Raw genomic sequence first — 10298 nt, 5'->3', positions numbered from 1 at the left:
GATGTTCAAAGAGGTTAAAAATTTTTGAGTCTGGATAACATATTCTTCTATTAAAAGGCATTAAGGGCTCCTTTTACAAAGGTGCGTTAGGGCCTTAACGCACGGAATACCACACGCTAAATTGCTGCATGTGCTAGACCTTAACCCCAGCATTGAGCTGGCATTATTCTAGAAGCGTACTGCGCATTTTAGCGTGTGGTAATTTTGTGCGTGCGCTAAAAACGCTGGCGCACCTTAGTAAAAGGAGCCCTAAGTCTGGGGCTTAGCTTACTATAATGTAGGTTTAACACATAGAGGGGACCACAATAGTCATAAGGCAGTTCTGGCGCCAATTAGTGTTTGCTAATGCCAATTCTTGGTATGTATTACCATTTTTTTTTTTTTGCCAATTTCATGCCAATTTGTTAAGTATGTTTCCTAACTGGCCCTAGTCTATAGCTGCACACTCAATTGTGCACTTTGGGCACCATTTATAGAATTGGGGGGTAAGTGCTTAACACCATGTAGTAGAAAAGCCCCTAAGGGCTCCTTTTACTAAGCTGAGCTAGCAGTTTTAGCATGCACTTAGCGTGCTAAATTGCCCCGCGCGCTAGATGCTAATGCCACCATTGAACTGGCATTAGTTTTTGGCACGTAGCGCGGGATTAGCGCGCTACAAACGCTTGCGCACTTTAGTGAAAGGAGCCCTAAGTCTTTTACAGCGGTTTTAAAAAACCCAAAAACAAATCTTACTAACAAATATCTATTAGCTATCATATGCTCTGTCAGTCATCTAACCTGCTGGGAGAAGGAATCTCTGAAACCGAATTCTCTGCTTGCCCCTTACCCAGTTTCACAATCGCTTCAACGCTCTCGGCTCGACTGTTTACAGATTCTGGGTTGTTTTTTTTCTAATTTCTCGGAAAGACTGTCTACAGCTTGCTGCTGTAACCTGTGGTCTTGCAGGCCTGCAGAACCGCTGTGATTGAGTAGGGTGCGCTTTGGAGCTGTAGCTAAGCATTGTGCAGAAGATCATGTCTGTGCCCCATGGTGCTGTCAGCAATGACAGATCCCAGATGGAACCGCTACTGTACGTGAGATTGGGTTTCTCGGCCGAAAAAAAAAATCTCTCTCTGCCTCCCTCTTTAACTTCTTCCTAAATCTTCACCAGATACTCCAGGTCACTTGCGCCGAAACAACAACAACAAAGGCAAAAAAAAAAGAGAAAAATCTCGAGCTTTCCGGGTCTCTGGATTTTTCAGCCCTTCTCACCGTGGCAGTTGCTCTGTTACTGGAGTCAGGCAAGTTTTGTTCATCTCCAGAAAGAAACTTTCCCTCATCAAAGCAAAACCAAACAGAAAAAGTCAGAAAGAAACTGGGGAAACATGGTAAGTAGAGTTTAGCGGCTGAAATCCGCGTTCTGCGTGCTTTGTACGTTCTGTTTTGTGCTGTTTCATGTAGTTTGCAAAAGCCTAAACGGATCGGCAAGGATTAGACGTAGGAACTTCAGCGTCTAATTGTCCACAGCTCACCAGTTGTGGTTTCGAGCTGGCGGGATTGAGTGCCTTCTCTGGACTTCGGTTTCTATTCCGAAAGCAAGGCCGGCAAAACGACATCTCGAGTGCAAGACTTTGGGGGTCTCCTACAGGGCCAAAACTGACCATCATTCGTAACACCGCGGATGGCTCAGGACCCTGCTAACATATCGAGGGCTGCCGGATCCTTTCTCGCATCTTCTGCTTCTCTCTTATTCGATTACTTAAAGAAAGCAGGGGTTGAGGATAGGACAGCTTTTGCCAGATTCGAAACTTCACCAGAAAGAATCATTTGGAACTGTTCAAATCTCAGTGTAGCTCTACTGACTTTAAAGAAGCAGTATGCTGCTGATTACTTTTCTCTTATATAAATAATATTGTTTCAGTACCGGAATGGAAAACCCAGAATTTTCTTAAAGCGAAAACCCAGTATAGCCATGACAAATACAAATGCACGCGAGATTTAGGGCTCCTTTTACTAAGCTGCGCTAACGGTTTTAGCGCGCGCGCTTGACGCTAACGCCACCAATAAGCTAGTATTCATTTTTGGCGCGGGGGCAGCGCGCACTAAAAACGCTACCGCAGCTTAGTAAAAGGATCCCTTAGCGCTGTTTATTCTGTTTTTAAAGATTTTGTTTTTGTAGTTATTGATCAATAAGATGCAAGTCCACTACATGGTCGCAATATCCCAGATCCCCAAATTATTGTTGTCACTGAATATACTTATCAGTTGTTCCTGACACCTCTGAATTGGTTGGCTCAGCTTTACTACAGAACGTGTTTCTTTAGGAATCCCGCAGAGAAATTCAGTTTCTTGTAATTTGGCAGCAAAAATGGTGTCAATTCTTGAAGTAAAACAAGGAAGCTTTAAGCAGTTGTTTCTCACTCCAAGTAAACAAATCAAAGGAGGGGGGGTGTATCCCCACCAAACAAAAGAAGGGGGAGGAAAAAGCCGCCATGTTCATTTCAGCATTTCAGCGCATTCATTTTTTTTTTTCTAGTCTCAGTCCCGTTTTCTTTTAATTCACAATTTACCATAAAGTACACATCATAATGCCCCTGTTTATACTAGGTCGAATGGCTAACGTTTAATGTTTCATTTAATAAAGCTGGTGCCTGGTTGCTAAAGAAAAAAAAAAAACCCTAATTGTAAGACTGAAGTCTTTACAATGCGTAAATATTATAAAAAGAACAGTGACTCGAACCCAGATGTTTTCAACCTGTTTCTAACTAAACTCTGGCTATGTTCAGTGTTGTACTGTATATGTACTTGTGGATTAGACTAGAGAACTGACCACAATCTACAACTTGGCCTGGGGGGGGGGGTTAATATTAGTTCATATTTACTATTATTCAAGTTAGTTTGTGCACAAAAAAGGCATAATGATCTCCTAAACAGATCCAGAGCAATAAAGGGACAGTCTAGCATTAAAACTAAAACTTCACAAGTTCGCAATTATATAATAACAGGGGGGAAAAAGTTTCTGAAAGAGTTTCAGTAAACCTGGTCTATTCCAAGCCTCATCCTACATGCCTCATTTTCTCCGCTATTAGCACAATTCTTAAGCCATGGGAGCTGCGTAATTGAGGGTCTACTCAGGCCAGAGCCTCCTGTGGGAAGCAGTCAGGGGCTGTGACTGGTTTAATGCGAGGGACCTCCCAAGTGGCTATGGCCTGGGTGTCAAAGGCAACGATTCTGCACACTGTCCTCTCTCTCTCTCTCATTTTTCATAAAAATTTCAGGCTTTGTGGACTCAAAAAAATCTTAGGATTTTTTTTTTTTTTTTTTTTTTTTTACATAGCCAAGCAAATCAATGGTACCAGACCTCTCAATAATTATAGGGGAGGAAACAAAATCCGGGAGGATCCTGATGCCTTCTAAGACTGGTAGGATTTTACATCACTAAGGATCTCTTTAAAAAAATATTTCTTCTATAGAACTTTCTTATTTTTATGAAACAAAAATAGTTAACTGTTTCATGGCGTTGTTTACAATTTCAAATACTATGCTCTAGAAAGTGCAATTTACCAATTTATAGCGTTATAAAAAATCAATTTTACAAAAGCACATGGGGCTCTAGAGGTATCTCACTCCACCATAAACCTTTCCAGAAGGAACGGAAATGAACAAATATACAGTAGAGTATATAGGGTCTGCTGAAAAGTTCTCAGTCCAACCAGCAAAGTTGGGGCAGTATACTTAGTCCAACAATTTTCCCACCTTTTTTTTTTTTTTCCAGTGGGAATAATATGGGATGAAAAATTGCTGGGCTAAGTGTATAGCCCTCGATGGAGACTGCCCCAATTTTGTTGGTTGGGCTGAGAACTTTTCAGCGGCCCCTCCGACTCAATGCAAATACATTGCTTGCAACATAATCATGGAAGCAAAATTATACGTAAAGAATAGAAAATCATATAGATAATATATATGAAAATTGGGAAATGAATGATTCCTTAGTAGAGATCCTGAATGCATAGTTCTTAGTGAGAACTGGCAATGAGAAGAATTTTCAAGAGATCAACATAACTTTCAATGCTAAAGACAGTAATGCATCTATATGTAAAAGGGTCAGCAACCTGCAGATTGCGAGCCACATTCAGCTCTTCTCCCATGTTCCTGCGGCTCTTCTCTCATGTATAGATAGGCCCCCCAGATCTACCAAAGTACCTGGTGGTCCAGTGGGGGTCTTCATGGCAGGAGTGCAGCCCTCTCGCTCCTGCCTCCTTGCAGCTTTCTTCTAAAATGGCTGCTGCAGCCTCTCGTGGCAGTTCATGGTACTACATGAAATGCCTCAAAAGGTCACGGAAGCCATTTTAGAGGGCAGCCACAAGGAGGCAGAAGAGAGAAGGCCATGCTCCTGCCACAAAGACCACCGGTGGACCACCAGGTATATCGGTATGTCTGGACCAGCTACCTATACATGGCAGAGTGGAGGAGGTGGGGGGCATTGTGGAACTGAGCTGCCACTAGAGGGTCATGCTCCTGCCCCCAAAACATTTCCCCCTCTGGACCTGGTGCCTAGGTAGGCCCTTAGGGGGAGGGGGAATAGTGGGGTTGGGAGGGAGATCAAAGGGTCAGGACCTGGAGAGGGGTGAGTGCCTTGGCTATGGGTTGAGGGAGGGGGAGGGAGGGAGGGATGAGACATGCAGAGACCTGTGAGGGGTTGGAGGGGAGAAAAGCTAGACCTTGGGGAGGGAAGAGAGAGTGAGAAACCTGGAATATCTCAAACCTCCTTCTCTACCCATTGTGGTTCTTTGTAAATCTTGGGTCAAACATATAGGATAAAATGGCTCTTTGCTTTAAAAAGGTTGCTGACCCCTGCATTAGACCAATAAACCTGAAGAGAAATACAATCAAAGAGTAAGGGGCATATTCTATAAACGGTGCCTTAAGTTAAGCACTGGAGGCACCCTACCAGTACCTAACTTAATTGGCAAAGATGTTAAAAAATTATTTTAAAATGGCACCTTCATTGTACCTTAGAACACCTAAGGTTTAAGTAGGCATGGTTAATGCTGGAAACAACCTTAGGCATTCTTAGGTGCCTCTGTAGACGCTATTCATGTCAAACATAGGTGCCAGAAAACAGGCCTTCAAAACCCTGACCTACATTTCCAGCACCTATGTTTGAGGTACAAGTGACTGTAGAAATGGCACCATTGCGTGATTGATATGCAATCGGTGGCCATTTTGGGGGGCAGCCGCTGATATCTGTGCCGTTTGTAGAATCGATACCTTTTTTGTAAAATGAAATATGAGTGTTGAGCACTTATATTTTTATTGTGGAGTTGAACGATGTGCATTTGAGGAGGCTCTTGTATTTGTTTGTTATTTATGGATGTTTATAATGATTAATATATGTGTACTTTTGTGACCCATCTTGTTAAAGGTGGGCTATAAATAAACTATAATCCGTCCCTAAGTGTTTAAGTGTGCCATTTTGGTCCAACAATTTTTAGATATAACAGTATTAATGTAATGAGATTTGAGGGGTGTCCAAATAGATCTATGAAATAAAAAAAACAAAACACGGATTGCATTAATTTAACAGATCTAGAAATTTTAAAAATCATTTAACTTAGGGTCTCACAATCATTATTGGGCAGTTTTAGTTGAAAATCAACTTTCCAACGTTTATGTATTTCAATGCAAGCAGAGGGAAGTTGATTATTAAGAAGATGCACAATGATCTATTTTATGAAATTTTGTAGAATAAATAAAATTATGAAGAGTACTAGTTACACCATTAATATTAAGACCTAACTTACGAAAGGCTGATTTAAGCTGAAGCCATCAGAAAAATTGGAAATAATTAATTTAAATGACAGTGTAATTGTATTTCAGTAAAAGTTCTCCAAGTTTAAAGGCTACCTATGAAATAATATGCATAAAATGATAAAAATATTTGCTTGTTCTCTAGAGCTATGTGTACCAGATATATTTTTAAAATCAACTTTCATATGAAGTCCTCTAGCAAAGAGCAGTTTTTCAGCATGTTTAGTCTCAGTATTTTTATTAATCAACTTTTTTAAAAAAAATACATAAAATATACAAACAAGTGAACAAAGAAAAGTAAAATACTTGTGTTATCCAAGCAACAAAGTTGTGCTAGCGGTTTTATCGCACACACCGGATTAGCGCACGCTATAGTGCGCGCTAGCCGGAAATCTACCGCCTGCTCAAAAGGAGGCGGTAGCGGCTTGCGCGTGCGGCAATCTAGCGCGCTATTCTGCACGTTACGGCCCTGGCGTGGCTTTGTAAAAGGAGCCCATAATGTAATGAATCCAAGTAACAAAAACAACTTATGTTAACTATAAGGAAGTATTTAAATATGTCCGCAAAGCATTCCATTTTATTAAAGATTTAAAATTAAGCTTTGACTTCTTAACTAAGTCTACCCGACCGGGCAGCAGAGGTAAATGCTCCATCGCTCACAGGAATTTTATGCACATCGGAGCATTTCCCTCACTGACTCACAGAAGAAACATCAACCGCGGCTTTGTAAAAGCCAGTGTAAGTATTTTTCATATGTATATGTGATACAAACCATATTCCACCATATATTATAATTACATTTAGATTTTTCCAAGACATTAATATAATTTTAAAGCTAAAGACAGCAATATATCTGTGAGTAAAGAGCCAGCTTTACTAAGATGAAAACATAATGATTTCATGAAAATAAACTTATAATGCAGAGCCATTGAAATATTACGTTTCCTTAATAGCTGCCCAAACATTAAACCAATAATCAAAGAGCAAACGTTTAAGGGTTTATAATCATTTTCTTTTTAACATATTTGGTTGCCATAATTTGAGTTTATGTAAGATGGATTTATAGTACTTGAAAATATAAACATCACAGAGCAGGCTGCGACAAAGAAAATTGGAGTGGGACTGAATCCCTCATTACCTGGGGCCAATGGGTGCAAATTCAAGAGAGCAACATTTCCATTTAGGTACAGTTCATGTGCAAGCTTTAGGGCGCCTTTTACTAAGCTGTGTTAGGGCTTTAACGCGCAGAACAGCGCGCGTTGCAATGCTGGGCGCGCTAGGCGCTAACACCGGCATTGAACTGGCGTTAGTTCTAGCCGTGTAGCGCGGTGTTGGCGCTCGCTAATCCGCTGTGGGCGCTAAAAACGCTAGCGCACCTTAGTAAAAGGAGCCCTTAATGTAATCCTATATCTTCTTGGTACACTTTATATTTTCAAGTTTATTTCTGTGTGCATCCATAAACATGTATAATTAGATGTATTAAGGCATTTAAGATTGTAATGTTTACGTATATTCTTAACTCTCCAATACTTTACCCAGCCTCCAAAATATCCAGCGTTCCCCCTCCGTAGAATTACAAATTGTTAAACATACTCTCATATATTTCAAATGTAACAAAATGTGGCCTCAGGTACACCTTTTTAACTTTTTTATCATGTAACCCAGTAGCATGATAAGTTAAGTATACAACTTATTTGAACACTTTTAAATAGAATAATCTCAAGGAAACTTCTAAAAAGAGGACGGTGGATAAAAAAGTTTAAAAAAAGTTTACTTAAATAATTGCAAAAAAAGAATGTGAGCCAACGAGGAATGAAAACACCGGTATTCCCACCGATCTTGAACACTACTAAGGGTGGAGGAGGTGTACCTGAGGCCACATTTTGTTACATTTGAAATATATGAGAGTATGTTTAATAATTTGTAATTCTACGGAGGGGAACGCTGGATATTTTGGAGGATGGGTAAAGCACTGGAGAGTTGTGTTATATGATTCCCAACCATAAATGAAACAGATTTAAATAGTGCCATCTTTAGTGTGAGTGCACTATGTATATTCTTAGGCACTAAAAATACACACATCTACCATACATTTAAAAAAAAATTATGGCAATCAAACATTAAAATAATAATGATTAACCAAATGCTGAAGAACTGCAGTGTTTGCTAGAATTCACCATGAAAATTAATTTTTAAAAGTATCTGTTATTCCATTAGGCTTACCTCTTATTTCCATTACTTTTGTATTCTTTTTAGCTATCCATTTCTATTACTTTTTAAACATGATAAGAGATAAAATTGCCTAAATGCTTTGATATCATATCTGGGTTTGAAAATAATTGAAGATATGTATGTTTGAAATTTTGAATCTTTTTCCATAGGCTTATAGGGAGAACGAAACCTTAAAAATATCCTGCTAAGTATGAAAGAGTTGCTGCTGAAAAAAACATGGAAACCACTTATTCAGTATAGCTTAACACTCGAATAACATCCAACTGTTAATATTAGATGTTTAATTTCTTATGTGTCCTATACGTTATTTATCTTTAGTGCACATCCATACTACTTTTTCTCTTTAGATGCCATTTTTGTGGTATATTGTTTTTGATGTTGTTGTCATACATATGTTCTGTATCTTTTATTATGGTAAATTGCTTTGTGTATGATACTTATTGTAATAATTATTAAAAATGTATTGAACTCTACAGTAGAGGTTTCTACCACGGCCCAGAGTGCTAAATGCTCGGACGCGGCTCCAACGCTCATAGAATTCTGAGTGTCGGAGCAGCGTCTGCTTAGTAAAAGGGGAAAAATGTCTAGAAACACTGAAAAGATTGTACCTGACAGAGAAATTCATATCAAAGTTTGATATATATTAAATATTTTAAAATAATAATAAATATTAGAAAGAAAATGGCTGAAAACATACTGAAAACTATTGAGAGGTAAATTCATATATTTCTGTTTTGATATGCATTTCCTTGTCAGGCATATCCATATTCAATATCTGTATAGAAATGTTCTGTTATTGTTACATATCTGTGACAAAAATGTCTGGAAATTCCAAATATTAATTTTCAAACTCAAATATTAAAGCATTTAGGCTGAGCGCTCTGATTCCCTTTATTATATCTAATGATCCTGTTATTTTTACCAAAAGGACAGAACTGACTTCAGATGACCTCTGCCTCGTTTACTACCACTCTGCATTGTATCACTCCGAAAAATGCATATGGTGCAAAGAGTGCCCTGCATATCTTGCAATATATTATGCACATACCACTTATTACTTGAGACCACTTTGGGCTCCAGCCTCTACTGTAATTTCAACCCCTTCCTCTGCAAAAGCTTCAAGAAATTCAGACAACTACAGAAATCAGTCCGTTCTCTGTTACATATTCATTAAATCCCATTTTCTTTGAGAGATCAATTGTAGACTTTGCTATTCAATATTTAGTTAGCATCTGTACATTTTTTTAAAAAGTATTTTGTTCCATGGTTAACACAAATATTTTACATTATTTTGTTCATTTTTTATATTTTTATGTACTGGAAAAATTCTCAATAAAAATACAAAGACAAAAAAAAATTAAATGTGTGTTCTATCAGACTGGTTAACAGGCAAGTCAAAAATATTGCTTTTCCCTGGTATGTTATTACTTTGCCTATATCATTTGTTCCATTGACTTTAAAAAGTTCAGCAAAGGATGCCCTAGTAAACTTGTTTCAAGGTGACAACAAATGCACACATCAGAAGATTCCCTCTTTCTTTTTTTTATTTTCATAAATGGCACAGTTCTGCATACTTCTAAAGTAGATCTTAATTATGTACTATGAGATAAAACTACAATTACTTAACTACTTTCTAAACCAACCAAACAAGTGTCATTTTAAGCTGTCTTTCCTTCTATGATTTATGAATGTAATAACAGAGCATTAAAAGGTGTTAGTCTGCAGCAATTTGGGGAAGAAAGAACAGATTGTATCTGCCTAGCCTATGGAAATTGTTCTACAGTAATATTTTTGATTTATTCTTATTTGTTTTGGTTACAGATCAGGTAGTCAAGCATTTTCCCTGTCAGACTCACAGTCTATTTAATGTACCGGGGGCAGTGGAGGATTAAGTGACTTGACCAGGGTCACAAGAAACAGTGTGTGGCATTTGAACCCCCAATCTCAGGGTGCTGAAGCTGTGGCTCTAACCACTGAGACACACTCTCCTGTATTAAATCCATCCTACAACATACCCTTAAATGCACAAATATGATTGTCAAAGAAAAAAAAAATATTTTCCTTCAAAAATATTTCTCTGGAAATGAAAAACACCAAATTAAAAATAGGAGGGGGGCTGCTGAAAAGTTCTCAGCCCAACCAACAAAGTTGGGGCAGTCTTCATGGGGGGCTATACACTTCGTCCAGTGATATTCCCTATTTTTTTCATTCTATATTTTTCCGACAGAATGAAAAAAGTGGAAAATCGCTGGTGTATATAGCCCACGATGGAGACT

General features: G+C 38.5%; 1 protein-coding gene across 1 annotated transcript in view; it reads left to right on the top strand.

Moving 5' to 3' along the window:
- Positions 1-876: 876 nt before the first annotated feature.
- Positions 877-10298, top strand: part of SCRG1 (stimulator of chondrogenesis 1) — a 140199-nt gene continuing 130777 nt past the window's right edge. Inside the window, exon 1 of the mRNA XM_033942568.1 lies at positions 877-1367. The gene's annotated coding sequence lies outside the window, so the exon portion shown is untranslated. The remainder of the gene's footprint in view (positions 1368-10298) is intronic.

This window comes from Geotrypetes seraphini, chromosome 1 (assembly GCF_902459505.1).
Source record: "Geotrypetes seraphini chromosome 1, aGeoSer1.1, whole genome shotgun sequence".
NCBI lineage: Eukaryota > Metazoa > Chordata > Amphibia > Gymnophiona > Dermophiidae > Geotrypetes > Geotrypetes seraphini.
This window is presented reverse-complemented; position numbering and strand designations above follow the sequence as displayed.